Source organism: Arachis hypogaea, chromosome 2 (assembly GCF_003086295.3).
Source record: "Arachis hypogaea cultivar Tifrunner chromosome 2, arahy.Tifrunner.gnm2.J5K5, whole genome shotgun sequence".
NCBI lineage: Eukaryota > Viridiplantae > Streptophyta > Magnoliopsida > Fabales > Fabaceae > Arachis > Arachis hypogaea.
Genome location: NC_092037.1, coordinates 100608427 through 100628944, shown reverse-complemented (window position 1 = coordinate 100628944; position 20518 = coordinate 100608427).

The following is a 20518-nucleotide window of genomic DNA, read 5'->3' as shown; positions in this document are numbered from 1 at the left end:
AAAAATAATTAATGAAATTATTTAATTCATATGAATTTTTAGCATAAAAAGTCATATAATATATTTAAGGGTTAAATATGATTTTGGTCTCTAACGTAGGAGTCAAAAATTAATTTCATTCTTAATATTTTTTTACAACAAAATAGTCCCAAAAATTTCAATTTGTTTTAAAATCGTTTTTTGCGCCCAAAAATAATTTTTTAAGACCAAAATGCCTCTGTTGATTGCTATTCTTCCCCACGAAATCATTTTGCTTTTTCCAAACAAGGTATTGTCTGAGAAAAGGATTGTACAGTGAAACTTGAAATGTTTGTGTGAAACTCTTCGAAGGCCTTCCTACGACAACTGTCCGGCATTCGTAGCACGAGCGATGTTGTTGAAAAATTTTCTACATTATTGACTTAGCTTCATTTCTACAGAAAGCCCTTAGCGAGGTAAGCATTTTTTGAATACAATTTCTCCTTTGTTGATGGACGTAACGGGTGTAAGGTTTAATGTGAATCGTGCGAAAGTGTGCGGAAAGCTAGGGTTTGTACTGATTGTAGTAGTTGTTGTTGTTAGTTGGTTTACTAACGCCCTGTGTTGATTAATAGGGTTGTTCGGAAAGGAGATAGCGCTCTTTACATACGGGTGAACTATGGTGGGGCATTTGGATATGAGAACGGTGTGCTCCAGTACTTGAAAGGTCAATTTACAGTTGTGGAAGACATTGATGGCAATCGGTGGAGTGTGTTTGAGGCATACGAGGAGCTGAGGCAGCTTGGATACTTGAAGTCCACCATCGCCGCGTTATGGTACAAAGACCCAACTGCGGATGCTTATGAGAGTCAGTTGAAGCTGTTGAAAGGTGACATAGAGGCAATTGAAATGTGTATCATAGCAGGGAAGAGAGGCTTTGTTGATCTGTTTGTGGTGCATGAAGTTGGGGATGCCGAGGGGTTTCTGGAAGTCGATTTTCTGAACGTGGGGGGAGAAACTGTAGGCAGCGAGAGTGAGGAACCTTTAGGTGGTGGTCTGGAATTAATGGTGTTCGAAGGGAACGTACAAAAGACTGATGGAGTTAGGGTTGTGGCTGAAGCCGAATGCTAGAATAAGGACGGTGGAATGGAATTAGGCCAAGAGGGACAGGAGGGGAATAGTGACCATGATACTAGTGGCGAAGACAGTAATGACCTAACATACTTGCCATTTAATGAAGAGAAAAATAGCGTCGAAGACATCCACTTCACTGATAGTGAGGAGGTCTACGACTATGAAAGTGGATTCGGTGAAGATAATGTTGTGCCAAAGGATTCTAATGCGGAGAAGGACAAAAAGGTTGTGTCAAGTGATTTGGATGATGACAATGTAGTTGACAGTGATGAATTGGAGCAGGACCATATAATTGGGCAACATTAAACAGCATTTTCATTTATTAATTCAAACAGCTTCAAACATGCTACACACCTAAACCACTGTAACATCACAGAATACCCTCAAATTCTACCCACACAACACAAAAAATCTCATAACATTCCCTACCAAATCATCTATAACCTAGGTGCATTCCATTCGAGTGCTTTAAGTTATATTGATTCTGCAGTAATTAGAACAAAAATCCCACCCAGCCAGCAATACATAGAGCAGCAACAACTCAAAACTTCGTCTCCACCTCTTAAATATTGTCTTTAATTTCATTATCTTCCTCATATTTCTTGCAATTTCAATCTCTTGCTGAACATCTCCAGGTTCCGGATCTGCCCATCTGAAGAAATCACAGCCATTCTGAACTTAACAGAAGCCACAGAGACATATGAACAAATCCCAAATTCTTAGACCCACAATGGCAAAATAGGAAGAACACCTTACCTCATAGTATACGCAACCCCAAAATCTTCGTCCTCGGTTATCTTTCGTCGATGAAGTTCGCAAAATCGGCCTCTCACCATGGCCGCAGAGCAACTTCTTTGCAGCTGAACGAAAACGTGAAGCTCTTGAGCTCTGGGAAGCCATGGTCGCTGTCTCCTGAACCCTAGCGCTGCTACTTTTTGTCGACCTTCAGTAGAAGCTGCCATCGTTCATCCTCCCCTGCACTTCACATTCATTCACTTTCATTATTTAAAGCTTTTATTATTATCTATATTAATTAACAGTATCAATATCTGTTAAAACGGTCGTAACGGAAGCTAACGACCACAAGAGTAAAATCATCCGGGAGACGATTTTAAAACAAACTGAAATTCTTGAACCATTTTGTTGGGAAAAAAAATTAGAGACAAAATTAATTTTTAACCCCTACGTTAGAGACTAAAATTATACTTAACCATATATTTAACTATGTATTGTACATTCTTTTAGCAAAAACTTTTAACTTAACTAATAACATATTATTTTAAAAATCCTACTAATTTAATCGTAACGTAAAACATTTTTAGAATTCAAGCGACTAGAAACTAATAATAACTCATCACATGCTTGGTTGTTACCCTTTGAGGTATCTAACTCTAACCAAGTGATAAAAATGTTAACACTATCATTGTTTTTGGGTCCCCTAGCATGGTATTTGATGGTTTGATTAATAGGGCAACCCTAGCCATAAAACCCCACCTGTCACAATTTAAACTTATCAATCCAACGCACACATTATAATAGTCATACTCACTTTTTAATATCCACTTTCAGTGGTGCATGAGCTGTTACCAATGCCTAAATGCTTGGTATATGAATTTTCCTTCTTTATACAATTTACAAATTAAATCACCATGTACATATAAAGGTCATATATTCATTGCTACTATATTTTTTTATAAATTTAATTTTGATATACTTTTAATGTAAAATAGTTTTATATATACATCTAATTACGTAATATCACATCAATAAAAATAACTATTTTTTATATTGATCACATAAATAATAATTCAAAAGAATAAATATAATTACACGATGGTATAAAATGCTTTACACAATTAGTGTATTAAGATTAAATTTATTTTTTATTAACAATTATCCAAGACACATTAATTCCGAATGAAAATAATTATATATATATATATTTTAAATTTTTAGTAGTATTATTTATTTCAAAATATTTTATAATAAACAATAATTAACCAAAATTAATTGAATTTATCTTATTTTTTTATTTATCAATAATTAATAAATATTAAATAAAATAAGGTTTTAATTTTTTTTGTTTTTTTAATATTACTGATTATGTTTAGCGTATTAAAGTTTTAATTTTCAATTTTTTGTAAATTTGAAACTTTGGATTAAAAAAAATAAAATACACAATAATTAGCAAAACTTTTTTATTTTCATCAATGTATGAACATTACATGTTCTCCCAACATTTAATTGAGTACATATGCATGTATGATTCTACCATGGTACCAAGTCAACGGTTGAAGTCAACAATTAAATGCAACCAACATTAATTGTTATAGATTTTAATTTTTAGTGGGGATTTTTTCTTCTTTGGAGGATACTACACTTGACTAATGTGCACCACAGGTCCACATGTGGGTGCATGTGGATGCTTTTTTCTTTTTTCTTCCAAAGTTGAATTAATGACTAATTAGAATCCTCTCTAACATTGTATTAATCTATACTAATCAGTGAGCCGTTAGATCAAATTTTTCCTTTGTGAAGACAACATCAGTGTGGAGACTGTCTTTTTCTTCATGTGGGGCACCTTAGCTTGGTTTTTTTAAAATTTAAGTACTAATTTACTTTTTAATTTATGAAATATTGTAAATTTTAATATAAGTAAATTTGTTAAAATAATAAGAGAATTCATGAATATTGCTATTGCATTTTACTTTTTTTATAAATTCATACAAATATACAGTGTAAAAAAAATCACATGTGAAGTGATATTATAAAAAATAAGAGTGGTAATATTATTTTTCAAATAATAATTATGTTATATTTTAATTAAAATTTTAAATTTAAGTCTTAAAAATAAGATATATATATTTATATATATACACGAAAAAACATTTTCAAAATAAAAAGTTATTCACTAAAACATTTTTAACCATTGTTAATTATTATTATTTAGGGTTTTCTAGTTAGTAGTATTTTTAGAGTTCTTATAAATATTTTTCAAAATTAATTACTAGTTTTAATAATAAAAAAATAAAAAGTTTAAAATGCTAAATGTCTCTTTCTCTCTCTATAACTCTTTAATTCCTCAAAACTTCCAAATTAATTATTTCGGTGCAAATAAAATATCTAATTTTTTGTGGCCATTTTTCGGTTAGAGAATTTCTTCTTTCTCTTTCGTCACGTTCTATTTAATACTTGCTCTACTTTTTTTTTTATATTTTAATAACTCTATTAGTATATTTCCATCTCACCTTTCTTTTTTAATTTTTGCTTTTACCTATTCCATTCTTTTACAAAATATTAAATTATTAATATACATGCATGTTTTCTTAAACATTTCTGGCATCTATTATTATTAGAATTACGGCTTTAGAATTACTCAACAGAGAAATGTTGGAAGCTTTATAAGCAACGAAAAATACATTATAACTTGAAACTAGGGGCATAAGTTATCGAATTAAACCGAAATTTATCGTAAAATCAAACTAAAATTTATAATAATCAAATAAAAAACTGAAAAATTGGTTTTTTTATTTTTTTCGAATTAAACCGATCGGTTCGGTTCAATTTTTGGTTCGACAAAAATCGAACTAAACCGAAAAAGTAATTTAGTAATACATTAACATAAAAATTTTAGACTTAACAAATATGTTTGTTTTATATTTACTTGTTGGAATGAGTTAAAATTGTATTGAATTTAAATGTAATATAATGTTATTTCAGTTTATTGATTGTTTTGAACATGATTTTACTAAAATTAATTTTCTATCAGTTATGATTTAAAAACCAAAAAAACTGACCGAATCAAACAGTTTTTGATTCAGTTCGATTTGGTTCAATTACTGTACAAATAACAAACCAATTAATTAATATTCATAAAAACTGAATAGATCGATTCAATTGGTTTTTTATTTAAAATCAAACTAAACTTAACCAATACATCCCTACTTAAAACATTATAATTTTATTTAGCTAAAACTTTTTACATTAGTAAAGATACTACAAAAAAAATAAATTAAATGGCATTAATAATGTTGCCGTTTTATAAATCCGCCGTAATATTTGGAGATTATGGTAGATTATTTTATTGCTGTAATTAGTTTGCGTAAAATGGCTATAACAAGAGTGCTATAATAACGAGCTAATATATTATTATCCAAACTCTTAATTTGTTACATTTATTGGTTGGATACATACAACTTGGTTTCAGCCTACTGCAAGCAAAATGCTATACATAATATAATATTATAATTAAATTAGATGATAATAATTTTGAAAAAGACCAGAAATAATATTTCAGCTTAACCAATAATAAGCCCGCAGGTAACTTGCAAGTTCCAACATAATTATAGCTCCGAAAAAATAGAACAAGCAAACGGATAAAATGACTTTATATCTTTCTAAATAATTATTCACTACAAGCTTTTTTTATATAAAAAAATTTAAATAAATTAACTTTACTAACAAAATTCACTTACATAACGTGTGTAAAATTACATCATTTTTTCTCGTATTTCTTCTTTTTCGCATTCTTCCTCCAACGTTTATCCAATATTAAAATCACGCCATTCTTGCTTTTTTTTAGTTAAATAAATATATGTTTCATTATTTTTTAAGTAATTTTGTAGTATTATATGCTTCTTTTTTTTCTTTGATTTTTAAATGTGTTTTTTCTTTGTTTGATTTTTTTTAAAGAATAAAACAAAAAATTTAAAAAGGTAAAACAAAAAAATATAAATAATAAGGAAGATGATGATGATGAAAAAGAAGAAGCAACAAAATATGAGGAGGAGAAAGAGGAAGAGTTTTGAATTATGCAGAACTTATCAGTATAAATACACTAAAATTACTCAATAATAACATATAAATGTCTTAATTTTACACCAAAATTTATTACAAATAGACAAAAATATTTTTTTTAATACTGCAATTTTCTTATTCTTCTTTTTTTTTCTTATTTCTTTTTTTTAGTTGAATAAATGTAAGTTTGCAGTATTATGTGTTTCTTCTTCTTTTTTGTTTTTTTATTCTTGTTAAAAGAGTAAAATAAGAAGAAACTTGAAAAAATTTCATGGCAAAAATTTTGGATCAGACATCATCAATATGTCAAAAATTTTACGATAACGACGATATGTATAAGAAGACGACAACGATGACTATAACGATGATGATCACAACAATGAAGATGATGGAAGAGAAGGAAAAAAACAAAGAATGAAAAGAAACTAGAAAGTCCAATAAAAAAAAGGAGGAAGAGGAGGGAGAGAAAGATGTAGTATTGGTGACGACCATAACAAAAACATAAGAAGAATAAGAAGACGAAATATCAATAATGGCAAAGAAAAAAAAGAGAAAAAACGAGCAACAAAAACACAAGTATAAATAATTTATTGTTGGACTTATTTGTTTTACTATTTTTATTTTCAAGAAAATACAATAATTAGTTCTAAAATATTACTTTCTATTATTTCATAATTCATCTTATATAAAAATATAAAAATAAACATTCCAAAAATATTTCTCATATTTTAACAAAAACAGTTTGCAATTATCTAATTAAATTTTTGTCTAATATTCAAATTCAGTTACAAATTTTTAAAATTTAAAGGCCTATTTTTTTTAAGCCAATTTTTCAATATCTTAGTTTTTTGTGTATTTTTAATACTTTTTTATTCAAAGAATACTATTTGAAAACATATATATATATATATATATATATATATATATATATATATATATATATATATATATATATATATTAGCACGATTCCTTTGTTAAAATTAAATAATATCGGAATGACGTTTTGGGATACATTTCTTAATCTCAAAGCATGCCATGATTATTTTTGCAACCAGCTTAATTAAATTAAATGACATTATTGCGTAATTATTTCTACAAACGAAAATAATAATTAAGCTATATTAAATAATAAATATTATACTAAATAAATCAAACTTGTGAGGCAACATGTACTTGCTTCCGGATTTAGTAAGAAGTCTATTTCAAAAGGTCACTTATGAATTATGATTATATTTAAGTTAAATTAATATTGTACTTCTGAATAAGAAAAAGTATTAATTAACTTAATAAATACAAAGTTTTCTATTAGAATTTTTTATTTAATAATTTTACTAATAATTATATTACGTGTATATTAAAATCAATCATTAATATAAAATATATATTAAAAATAAATTAAAAATTATATATATTTATATATAAATATATTAATAATTAATTTTAATGACTAATTTTAATATACCAATAATATTTTTATTTTACTAAACACCAAATAATTATTAAGGCCCCAACCAAATTCCGTTGACTATACTAGAAAACCGACTTTGTGGACTAATATATGGCCCATATCTTCAATCATAGAAATAAATAAATAAATTGATTTCAATTTTCAAACCACCCCCTCCTTCTTTTCTTTTCTTTTTTTTTTTTATGGATTAGTCAAAGCATGATTAAGTCACTAAATCGTGAAAGTGTAACACAAACCAAATATAATATGTAATTATATTTCTCTTCTTTTCTTATTTTTTCACATTATATATATGACTTTCATCATAATTATAAAGTTGACCGTGAGAATCGAAATTGCATGCATGACTCCACCACCCTTTATATAATATTTAGAATTTAGAATAATACAACTATTATTTTGCAATGACGCATAGCTATTAGTAAGGCCAAAAACTAAAACTTTATTCTGAAGGATCAATTAATTTATTAAAATGCAAAGAAAATTTGAAAAATATAAATAAGATCCAAACTAAACACAATTCATCAATAGTTCTAGCAGTGATCAAAATCCGATCCGAATCTAAAGCATATTTAATTTTAGGTTTTATTATTCTGTTGGTCCTATAGTTTTATAAAAATTTTAATTAGGTTTTTGTATTTTTTTTCTTTTAATTGAATTCTTATATTACACTATTTTTTTTAAATTGGGTTTCTACAACTTTTTTTCTATTTTATTTGGGTTCTTACACCAATTTTTTTTAATTCAGTCCTTATAAAATTAAGTCAATTAATACTAAGAGAGACCTAATTAAAAAAAATGGTGCAAAAACCCAATTAAAATAAAAAAATATAGAAACCTAATTAAAAATTTTATAAAATTATAGAAACCAACAGAATAATAATAATATTTTATTAGGTTTAAGTGTATTATTTTTTATCTGGTATTTTTTTCGAGTTTAAATTTAATTATACTTGGTCTAATCCGACTTATGTGCACCCTAATCATTAGTTTAATATATGATTAATTTCTTATATAGTGTTCCATGCACACGTGTGATTGTGCAAGTACACATTATTGTCACATAAATCCAATCCGAAATTCCAGACAAATAAAGAAAGGCAAAAGAGAAACTCTCATTTTGATACATATATTAATTTATAAAATTACAAAATAATGTGGAGACAATTTTTTTTTTTTGGTGGTGTAGGGGAGACAAAATAATTTAAAAAAAAGAAACAACCATGGATGAGGGTGACAAGGTACCTAATTATATCGTCCCCAGCACCTCTTTGGATCCAAGTCACTTTGAATTTGATTGCTGAAGGACTTAAACGAACTTGTTTACACTCAATTTTGTCCAATTAGGGTTTTAGTTTGTTTTTATTTCGTTCATGTCTTCTTTTTGGTGAATTTTTTTATTGAGATTAATTTTTATATAGAATGATAAAAAATATTATTTTTAATTAAGAGTAGTTAGAGGTCAAGTCTAAAAAATTTATTACTGTGGGTTCATGTGTTTGAAACTTTGAAATGTTTGTGTGATTTTATTCATCATTTGACGGGTACCAAACATAACTTTAAAAGGAAATTTGATAACAGTGAAAATTCAGGTGCAGTTGACTTTACGTGAAGTTAATTGCTGAGAGCCGTTAGATGAAAATTTAGTCAAATCAGTTAAATCATTTAACGACTCTCACTTATCAACTTCATATGAAGTCAACTGCAACTGAATTTTCACCTTTAATAGTAGAGTTTGTCATAAAATATTATAGATGACATTTTTATTTATTATGATGGTTGTCAACTAAAGTGAAATCTTTTTATTTGGTAGGTAAATTAGGGTAATTAAAAAGGTCAAACAAAACAAAAGCAGACTACAAGCTAAATCTAGAAAGTGATTAAATTAAAACAAACTATATGCACATGCTAATTCATTGTATTTTAATTTCTTAATTTTTTTATTTCTCATTATATTTTTTAATATAATCTGATAAGTTAATAACCAATCTCTTACAAATCAGACTTCTATATTTAAAAATTTATTATTAATTAATGAGTTATTATATGTATAAAATAAAAATTAATTTTTTTATATTTATTTAAACGAATAAATGAATTAATTATAGAAATTTTACTACAGTTGCTTATAATAGAAAAATAGCACAAACAAAAAGAATAAAAACAAAAGAAATATAATTAGTAATTACTAGTTTAAACTAAGTCTGTGAATCTTGAAGCACAAATAACAAAGAAAAAATCTCTCACACTACAAATTTTACTAAGACTAAGACTGAATTACTGAATCACAATGCTTAAACTCTTAACTAACTTATTGAACTCTATTTATTGAGTTATTAAATTACTGAATTACTGAATTAACCATTAATATTAGTCTAAACCTTCTCTCTCACTACTTGAATATCTAACTGAAAATATTTAGTTTTATCATATAAAACTGGATTTGCAATTAGAAAGATAGTACTCATGTTACTACATGAATGATTATATTTTAAATTTTGTCATATATTTCACTAACTAAAATGATCAACTTTAATTTAAAATCAAAATTTGAAATTTATAATTTTTTCCATCAAATTTCAAATAAGAAATTTAAAAATACGGAAAATAAATTAGATTATAATAATTATACACAAATATTAACTGATTAATGTTTTCTTGCATTTATTTTATATATAAATAAACACTAAATGACTCTTTAATATTTCACTAAAATAATATAGTCTCCTAATTAATATCTCCCATGACTATAAATATTATCTTAATTAAGTGTTCAAAACATTAGAAATAGAAAAAAAAAATTTGATAGAAACCTAACCAACCCCCCCCCTTTCCCTCATAAAAAAATTCTAGAAATAAAGCTGCACTGCTAGTCTATTTTTTAGTAATTAATAGAATATGATGAAATAGTGAAGTCCACAGAAAAAAAGGGAAGAAAATCACATTAGCACTAAATAAAAGGGGAAAGTGAAAACCATTGAAAATAACGGGTGAGAAACTATGAAGGATGGTAGCCACAAACAAAAGGGAAAAAACGTGTCTATGGTGGACCCAAAGAAAGCTACATACAATGACAATTGACAAATTATCACTCACCCCTTTGCCTTTCGGAATAAAAATATTCAAAAGTAATGTCACAAGATTTTTTTTTTAATAAATATAATTTTATATTGTAAGTTTTTTTTTTTGTAATATTTTGATTTTTTTTAGTGATTAATAGTGACGACAATCCAAACCGTTGCTACTACCCTACCTTCTATGGGAGGGAACCAATATAGATTTTCCATTTTTGAATACACAAATTTGGAAGAAACTCCGCCATGAACATTTTTATTTCTTTAGCTAGTGCAAGAGTTTTTTTTTGTTAAGTTAAGAGTGAGGCTCAAAACTACAACTTTTAAGTAAATATGAAAAATTTATATTATTTAAGTTATAACTCGTTAAATAACTAATATAACAGTTATTAGATTTCGTTAGTTCTAATCATATCAATCCAATAAGTTATTTCAATGGATAAAAACAGTTTGGTAGCATTTATAAATTTAAGGTTACTAATTATAAGATCAAACACTACCAAAAAAATAACAAATTATGGATAAAATTATCAACAAATTTTGTTTCTTTTTATCGCTAAATTTTTATTTATCAAGGATTTACCGACAATTATCATACTTTGATAAAAAAATTTGTTGGTAATATTTTACCAATAATTTTTCTGTGAGTAAATTATTATAGGCAAATTTTGTTTTTTTTTTTTTTGTCAACAAATTTTTTGATAATTGACTTATAGATTTGACGAATTTTTTTCAGTAATAAATTAAATTTTTATTTTATCGACTATTTTTCTTCAATAATTGAATTACAAATTTGTCAAAATATCAAATTTTTTTTTTTCATAAGATAGCAATGGATTACTTTTTTATTATTTTTCTTTGTCAAATAAACCTGCATTCATACAATATAACTATGAATCATCCAAAATTTAATAAATGACTTCTAATACATTCTATATATTTTCCTTATTTATATACAATTGAATATTTAGAAATTAAATTTGTAAATATAAACATTTTTAGGTAATCGACTTAATTAATATACATTAAATATATTATAATATCATATTTAAATCAAGTGCATATTTAACTTATTTTTCCAAAAATCTACAATACATGAACATTTTTCTAACAAATTATAAAAGCTATATATAATATATATAAACAAAAATCTAAATTATTAATACACTCCCAGCTGTAGAAGATGTTAATATATTAGCTATATATAAATGGCAAATCAAATAATTATATCTTTCATTATTATATACTAATACTCAAAATTTCAAATAAAACTTCATACTAATTTATATTTGATGATATGATTAAATATAATACTATTAACTAATTATGTAAAATTCCTGACTCAATTGATCAAAATTAGAAAAATTACATATAAAATTATATTTTTTGGACAATGTGAATGTAGTAATTATCAAAAGACAAAAAGGAACAGCCGGGTATGACTAAGAAATCCTGTGGGGATGTCGTTGATAGCATCATAGTATTATCCGTTCAAACTGCAACAAATGCTTCTAATTTGAACTAACCACTACTATAAACAAATGATAATTACTTAATAATTATTATTTAACTTTTTCTTTCTATGCTATTAGGTAGCGTAGCGTTTGTTTTTAGAAGTTGGCATTGAGATTAGAAGATTGAAATTTAGTATTGTATTTGATGATTAAAGATTAGAATTAAAATTTTAATTTTAAAATATAAAATTTCAATTCTTTTAATATTATTAAAAAATGAGAATTTAGGAAACTAAAATTTTTGAAGATAGTAATAATTAAAATTTTAATAATATTTTTTTAAAAAAATATCCTAATTTAATTTTTTAAATTTAAAAATTACTTCACAATCTCTATATTTATCTTAAACTAAACATAATATTAAAACATAATTCAATTCAATATATTTTATATTAAATATAACACAAAGACTTAATTTAGTCTCTCAGTTTATATTTTCCTTCCAAATACAGTCTTAAAAATTAATTCATAATAAATCTAAATTTTATTTAAAAAATTAACTATTAAATTACTACATAAGTATATGTTAGTTAATAATGTATGTAAAATAATTTTACATCCTTAAAGAAAATTAATTAGGTAAACTCTTTAATGATTAATAATTGAAATGAATTTTTTTTTAAAGAAACTTGTTTGTACGTTATTATATGTTCCTACTTCCTAACCCTAATTTGTCGTCATGTTATAAAATAAGCCGTCTAACTTTTCAATGCTGATTGAGCTTTCCGTCCAAATAGTTAACTTTTTGTTCATTTTATTAAAATATTGGAATCATATATAAATTTACAAGCATTGATATTTTTGGAGCATTTTCTTTGTCTTATATAGTTTTAGGGTGAAGCACTACTCTCCGATCCCACCAATAGTATGGGGTGTGTGAGTCTATATCACTATGGCAATAAAAATAAATAAATAAAGTTAAGCACCTTATAATATTTTCTATTGTGGGTTAATCTCTAAGCTGTCATCAACATTAATCAATGAATTTAATTTTTGACCTACCCGACAACACTATCTAGTGGATTTTTTCCGGTTTGGTAATGACGAAGATAATTAACTTAAAATTCGTTACTTGTTCTTAGGACAATAATTGATTATCAGAAGAGACTGAAATTTCTTTTGAAAGATGTTATGTATGGTGTAAATTTTGGCGTTAATTATTATAAAATGTGTTTGATCCTATAAAAATATTAATTTGAAAGAAAAATCGGTTGAATTATATCATAATTTATTATATATAGATAAATTGTTTGTAAATCTAAATAAAAAATAGGTGAAAACTCATGTGAAGTCGACTTCAATTGAAGTTGATATCTGAGAACCGTTGGATGAAAATTTAATCAAATAAATTAAATTATCTAATGGCTCTCAGTATCAACTTCATATGAAGCCGACTTCACCTGAATTTTCACCTAAAAAATATTATAATTATAATTTATAGAATAATAATAAAATATTAAATAATATAAAATCTAAATCATAAATTCTAAATTTAAATAATAATAAATCTATTATATATCTCTAATAATATATAGTTTTTTTTATATATATAACATGATTCGGATAATCCATTTTAATTATTATTAGTTTTAGACGCATATATTGATATATGTAATTAGTGTTTTTCTTTTTTCAAATTTTTTTTAGAATCAGGTTGAGCTTAATTAATCTCACTAACCTGCTGCAGATTCGAGACGGCACTGCAACATTTGTCAAAATTCTTTAATTTCTTAATCTATGTGGATCTATCATTTACGTAATCTAATTAAGGGGAGAAAAGTAAAAGAAATAAAATAACTGCATATATATGCCAAAATTCTAAAGCAAATTAAAAGTCACGTATATGATCATCACATAAATTGTGTTTATTTTTGAAAATAAGATAAAATAAAACATTAAAAATAAAATATAAAGACATAAAAATTAACATTTTTAAATTTTATTTGATAATAAATTAGAATAAATTATAAAAAATTAATTTTATTTTATTTTATTTATAAATTTTTTAAAAAAATATATATAATAATAAAAATATAACTATAAAAATTTAATAAAAAAATAAATTATGTTTTTATTTTTTTATATTTTTTTCTATTGATCAGTAATACAAATTTATTTTAGTAAGATTATCTTTAATTATTTAACAATGAAAAAAACTTGTCACGTTAACAAAAAGATTATTGGCCTAAAGTATAAGTACTTTTGTACGTATTATTTAAGTATGAATACACAGAAGATACTTGTTTTTTTTTTTTTTCCTAATTTAGATCGAGTCACTTCAATGTTAAATACCTAATTATGAGAACCTATAAAATTGATATATACTCAATTATTTATCCTTTTAGTCACTTTATTCCTTTGCCCTATATGCATGAAGCCATGGAAAGGTGGCAATGGAATAAATCAGAGATGTTAGGAGAGATTGTTGCTTTGACTAATTAAAGAAAGGAACATATTCTTTGAAGGAAACTGCTAACAATAAAATCTTCATTAGTACCCCAAAATCTTGTGAGGCTAAGAGATATGCATCAATTTATACGATTTAGTGTTAATTGAATTAACTATGAATAGGAATTGAATTAGGATCATACATTAAAGAAACAATATAATGATTGAGGACAAAATGTTGCTACAAAAAGTAGATTGGCTAAAAGAATATAAACCAAGAAACATATAGCTAGAAGAGTAGGGCAAAACTAATAAGGCACTTGATCATCATCATCAAAATGAAATTTAAAAGTGTATTAAAAGTTGATTAGCTCATCATAAGGACAATATCACGTATTCAATTTTAATCTCTCTCTCTCTCTCTCTCACATATCTTATTTTGCTAAATATTCTAAAAATTTTCGGTTCAATAATATTATTGAGAATTTAAGATAAAACCTATGGAATAAACATTTGATTTTCAACAAATTTTAGATAAATACTTTAGTTTTTAATACATTTTTATTTGCTAAAACAAAGTCTTCAAAAATTATTTTTGTCAGATAAATTAATCTCTTTATTAATTTCAATCAAAATTTTAATATGTATAAGACAAATAAATTTTTAACTAATTTTATTATAAAATAATTAGGCTTAAAAAATATAATTATAAAAAAGATAGTCTCTTTTTAAATCAACACAAAGACCAAAGATTTTAGAGAACAAAAATTTATTAAAAAATAAAATTCTCAATTTAAAATTTTTCGAATATCAATTTGGATGTTTAGTTAGAAATGGCCGCAAAATTTTTTGTACGCTTTAAGAACGATAATCTATACCAAATATCACAATTCTATTTAGTGATGGTTTAAAACCACCACAAAATCTTAAAAAATTGCATAAAATCATGTTTTTCTTGTAGCAGTGATTCAACAGTCATAAAATCATGCATTATTTATATCAACAGCTAAAAATAACATACATTAATTAAAATTAAAAAAAAAATACCCATTTGTTTGTTTATCACGTAAATTGCCAAAATCTAACATTTCAATAACATTTAAAGTAGTATGTAACATTATTACTTATATTTAATTTAAGTAAAAATCTTGAGGCATGCACATACACTACAATATATATATGGCTTCAAATTAAAGTTCAAATAATAATCCATGGACCATGGCTATAAGCACACGTTGCGTTAGGTTCAAGTTAATTTAAAATGTGGAAGCCGTTGAAAGCAACACCCACTAATGATATCTGAAAAACCAAATAAGAACACAACCCAATAATCTAAGAGAAAGGGACAAAGTTTAAGGGCAGCCAGAAAACAAAATACAAAATACAAAAAAATAAGAATAAAAATAAATTAAAAAGAAAAAGCCAATATTGATAATCCAATAGGACAAGCCATGTAGTGTTTTAAAAAAATGGATGTTCTATTATATTATTCTGCCAAAGCATGCCAACCATGCAAATTAGATAGTCAAACCCTAGCTGGAGAATAATTTTGCCAACCCAACCTACTAGAATTGGAAATTTCAATAAGAGAGTATAAAAAAATGTTACTTATAAATTCTATCAAATTTAAGCATTGCATCATTCCCATAAAAAAGGTAATTGGTTATATAAAGAATCCCGATATTAGGAAGCTAATGGAATATTTATACAATATATATAATAGGTTATTTAGTTGGCTCAATATGAATTAAAAAATGAATATTTAAGATAAAATATTACTAATTTCTTAAATACAATAGACCATACTATCCAGAATAACTATTTGGGTACCAAGAATAATAAACATCTGATATCCTACTGAATCGAACATTCCTATATCCCCATTGTACATTATATAAATACTCTATTGACTCCTTATACTTCCTCTTATATAAATAAATATGCACAGTATTGCATCATCAGCTTGCATGGCTTCAATTTGAGATAATATTGAAAATATTCTTTAAAATTTTGAATTATCAGAAATTTTATGATATATTGTATACCATTTTTTAAAATACATAATCATAGAATCTATCGCATTTAATTATTTCATTTATCAATTCATATGATTTTGTTAAATAATATTAATTAATTAATTATGGGAGGATGAATCTACCGAGAGGGACGGTTGGTTATCATGAAAAAGGATTTGAGAAAGTTGTACTTAGATGATGATATTGTATTAGTTATTTGTTATTTGGGTATATCATCAATCATTAAAATATTTTATATAGTAGAGTTTATTCATTAATTAACATGAAATTACTAATTAGTTTATTAAGATGAGAATTATTTCCTATTTTGGCAAGTTATTTTTTTGTAACTTACCAAATTATGAAAAATAACAATAATATTAAGAAAATAATAAAAAATCAGTCTAAACCATTTAAATTTATTTTATTTATTATTTATTAATTTTAATAATAATTAATAAATACTAAATAAAATAAATTTATACTGTTTTAAACTAAATTTTGTTGATAAAATAAATGGTTGCTAGCTCATGTACTTTTCTTTAAACAGTTAGACATAGGTTTTCTATTGATATTATTAATTTGTTGATAAAACACACACACATATATATATACCCATTGAAATAAACATTGGTTCTCATTAACAAGCATAAAATTAAATATGATATAAATAAATATAATAAATAGTAGACACCATTATGGTATCATTATTATTCACTACAAAGTCATGAAAACCACCAATAATAACACCACCAAACGGAACACCAAAGTCACCAATTAAACAATTTGAATTGAAAGGTACACACCAAAGTTAGAATAGAGAATAGGATCAGTGTATATATAAAAAATGTAACAAAATATTCTTGTGGCTATACATTATTTATATGGGCCATTCAATTAACCAATAAGCTAAGGAACCAAAGCATATAGTATATATTATGGGCATTATTTTCATGACTTTTCAATTTCATTCATTCACTCATTCCCTAGCTAAACCTTTTTTTTTTTTTTTTGCTTTAGCTTTCAATATATTGTTACGTAACCTGTATTGATATTGTTCACAAGAACGACACATGCATTTTCTAAAATGATAAGGTATGTATGTATCAATATATATATACACTTAGGTAGCGTTTAGGTAGCGTTTAGTGGAGAGATAAAGACGAAAAAACTGAGATTGAAAAACAGAGACTAAGAGATAGAGATTGAAATAAATTTTAGTATTCTGTTTAGTGTAAAATGGGAGATAGAAATTAAAATAAAGATAAAACTCTATTTTAATTTGTACAAAGGATAAAATTGAAATGAGATATTTTAGGTATAAAAGATTATTAAAATTTTAGTCTTCATCTCTAAAAATTTTAGTCCCCTGTGTCTCAAGAGATACTGAAATACTGAAATTTTGAAAACAGAGATAAAAAATTTAGTACTAGTCTCTGAAATAACAAATATAATACTGAGTTTCAGTCTTTTCGTATATATTTCAATACCTCAAAACAAACGCTACCTTATATATGTGTGTCATTTATTTGGAGTTAAGAATTTGCCATATATACTATTTATTTTTATTATTAATTTTAAAATTAAATTATTATAAGGTAGAGGTTATTGAGCATCAAATTAATTGAAATGCAAAGAACATAATGATAGATTTTGCTAAGTGGGATATATAGAGAGAGGTCCACACGTTCCCACTTTGTTTTTTTCATCCTATGGAGTTTGTGAAGGAATCCCAGAAACTATGCTTTCCAATTTGAAGACAAATTCCTTTTTCTCTTCCCATAAAATTGTTGGTCTATCAATTCATTACCATATGCTCATCAAACCCAACATCATCCATGTGTATGAGAACAATCATAATAATCATGCCCATGTTTAAAATAGCTTTTCACTCTTTGTAAATTAGAAGTGAAAATTGTCTGACATGAAATCACATTATTTTTTTCTAAAAATTTGAATTGATAAAAAAATATGAGTATTATTCATATTACTAATATATTTTTTTATATAAATTTTTTATACTGAAATAAAATTCTTTTTTTTAGGATAAAACAAATAAAATCAAACTCTAAATTTTTAAGTTTTAAAAAATCTGATATTATATTATAAAATTATTTTTTTTAAATTTTAATTGATAAACAAAGATACATAAATAATTATATTTTTAATATAATTTTTAATTTAATTTTTATTCAAATTTTTACGTAATAAAATACATTATATATATATATTCCAAGACAATAGATAATCAATTTTTTTCTTTATCTAAAAGTTATATATAGTTCCAATATATTGTACACATTGAAAAGAAATATATAAATTAAAAAGTGATACAAGGTCTTTGGTCGGCATAAGTTCTTTGATCATATATGTAATAGTAAGATCGAAAGATATATGTGAAAGATATTTCAACATTTAAATTAATAGTTTTATTTTTATACAATTAAATGTAGGTAATAATTAAAAATATAATAATTATTTATTTATATTTTTATCAACTTAAATTATTAGGAGTTTTTATGATGATAAAAAAAGTTTAATATTTAATTTTATTAATTTTAAAAAAAATCAGCATATATAAAGCAAGAGGATGCTCCCATAAAAATGCGTAAAACATCTTTTTGTAAAGACATTTATGTGTCTCATTATTATTAGACATATTAATGAACCGGTTATTTTTTAATTTCTTAACAAATTAGAATAAAACTAATTTTTTTATAACAATAACAATAAATGCAATTGTTATCAGATCACTGGATCATTTTTTTAAACAAAAATTAGGAATATATTTATTTTTTTATCAAAAATTTAAATATGATTCGGTTTAGATTATGTAAATCGATCGAATCAAATCGGGTCTAATAATTATAATGCGAACAATTGAGTTTATTATTGTTGCTATAATAAATCGATTTTGTTCTGGTTTCTTAAAAAATAAATTATTAACCGGTTTAATAAATATGTAAAATAATATCATGACACATATAAACGTCTTAAAAAAAAGAAGACATTTTTAGTATCTTTATTGAAGTGGTCTTCATAAAGCAAAACAAGAAAAGGGAAATGGAAAAGAACTATAGATAATTTAAGCAAACTCAAAAAGAAAAAAAATTTTAAAAAAATATTAGAGTGAGATATAAATTTTTATAATTTTTATAATTTAATTTTTTTATATAAGTGATTTTATAGAAGATAGTCAACACAATTGTTTAGGCATATTCGGGCATCCGAGTTATAATAATCCATTATCACTATTATTATTACTATAGGAACCACAAAGTTATTGAGTGGCATAGAGAAGTGATGAGAGGTCTTAATAAGTAACATTATTAATGAAACCCTATTTTGTTGTGATAGAAATATGACATGATGATAGGGTTTGACTAATTAAGTTGAAAGGAGATGGAAGAACACTAAGGTTCACATATTAAAACTTTATGTATACATCCACAAGGATGTGTCATGATTGGTTATGGAGAAGTTAAACAACACATTTCATAAAGTGGCAGACCACACTCCTAATTTGTGTGGTCATCAAATATGGAACACGTATGAATAAGGTTGCTTTATTATTTTGTGTTATGATCAATACTCCAATATGTATTGTTGTGTCTTCTAGAATGAATTTAAAACACTCTCTCAAAGTCAAAGACTTTAAAAAGATCTCATTCTCAGCATGCATTATGAATTTGAAAACTCAAAGTTAAGGAGTTTTAGACTTTAGTCATTGCATCATGAGAAGATATATAGTTGTTGATGTGATCAAAAGCTTTTTTTTTTTAAATAATTTAATGTTAAATTATTTCAATTTAGAGTTTTGTTTTATTTATTTATATTTGACATAGATTAATTTTTGTTTCCTTTTTTTTTCATAAATTAGTAATCAAATGTGCACTAATGCTAAAAATAATCTTTGAGGCTTGGTCAAGTTATTCTATGAAATTTGTAAATAATTTTATCTTAGTTCGTCGTCTTTACAAAAAAAATTTTTAGTTTCATTTAATTTGATTTATTTTTTTTAATTTTTCTTAATTTTTGACTATACACTGTTAGATAAATATTTTTAATGTATTGTTTTAAGAGATTCCTATTTTTTATTATGTTGTCTTGTTTTTAAACATTTTTATATTTTATTTTTTAATAATTAATGAAATATAATTTATTATCTT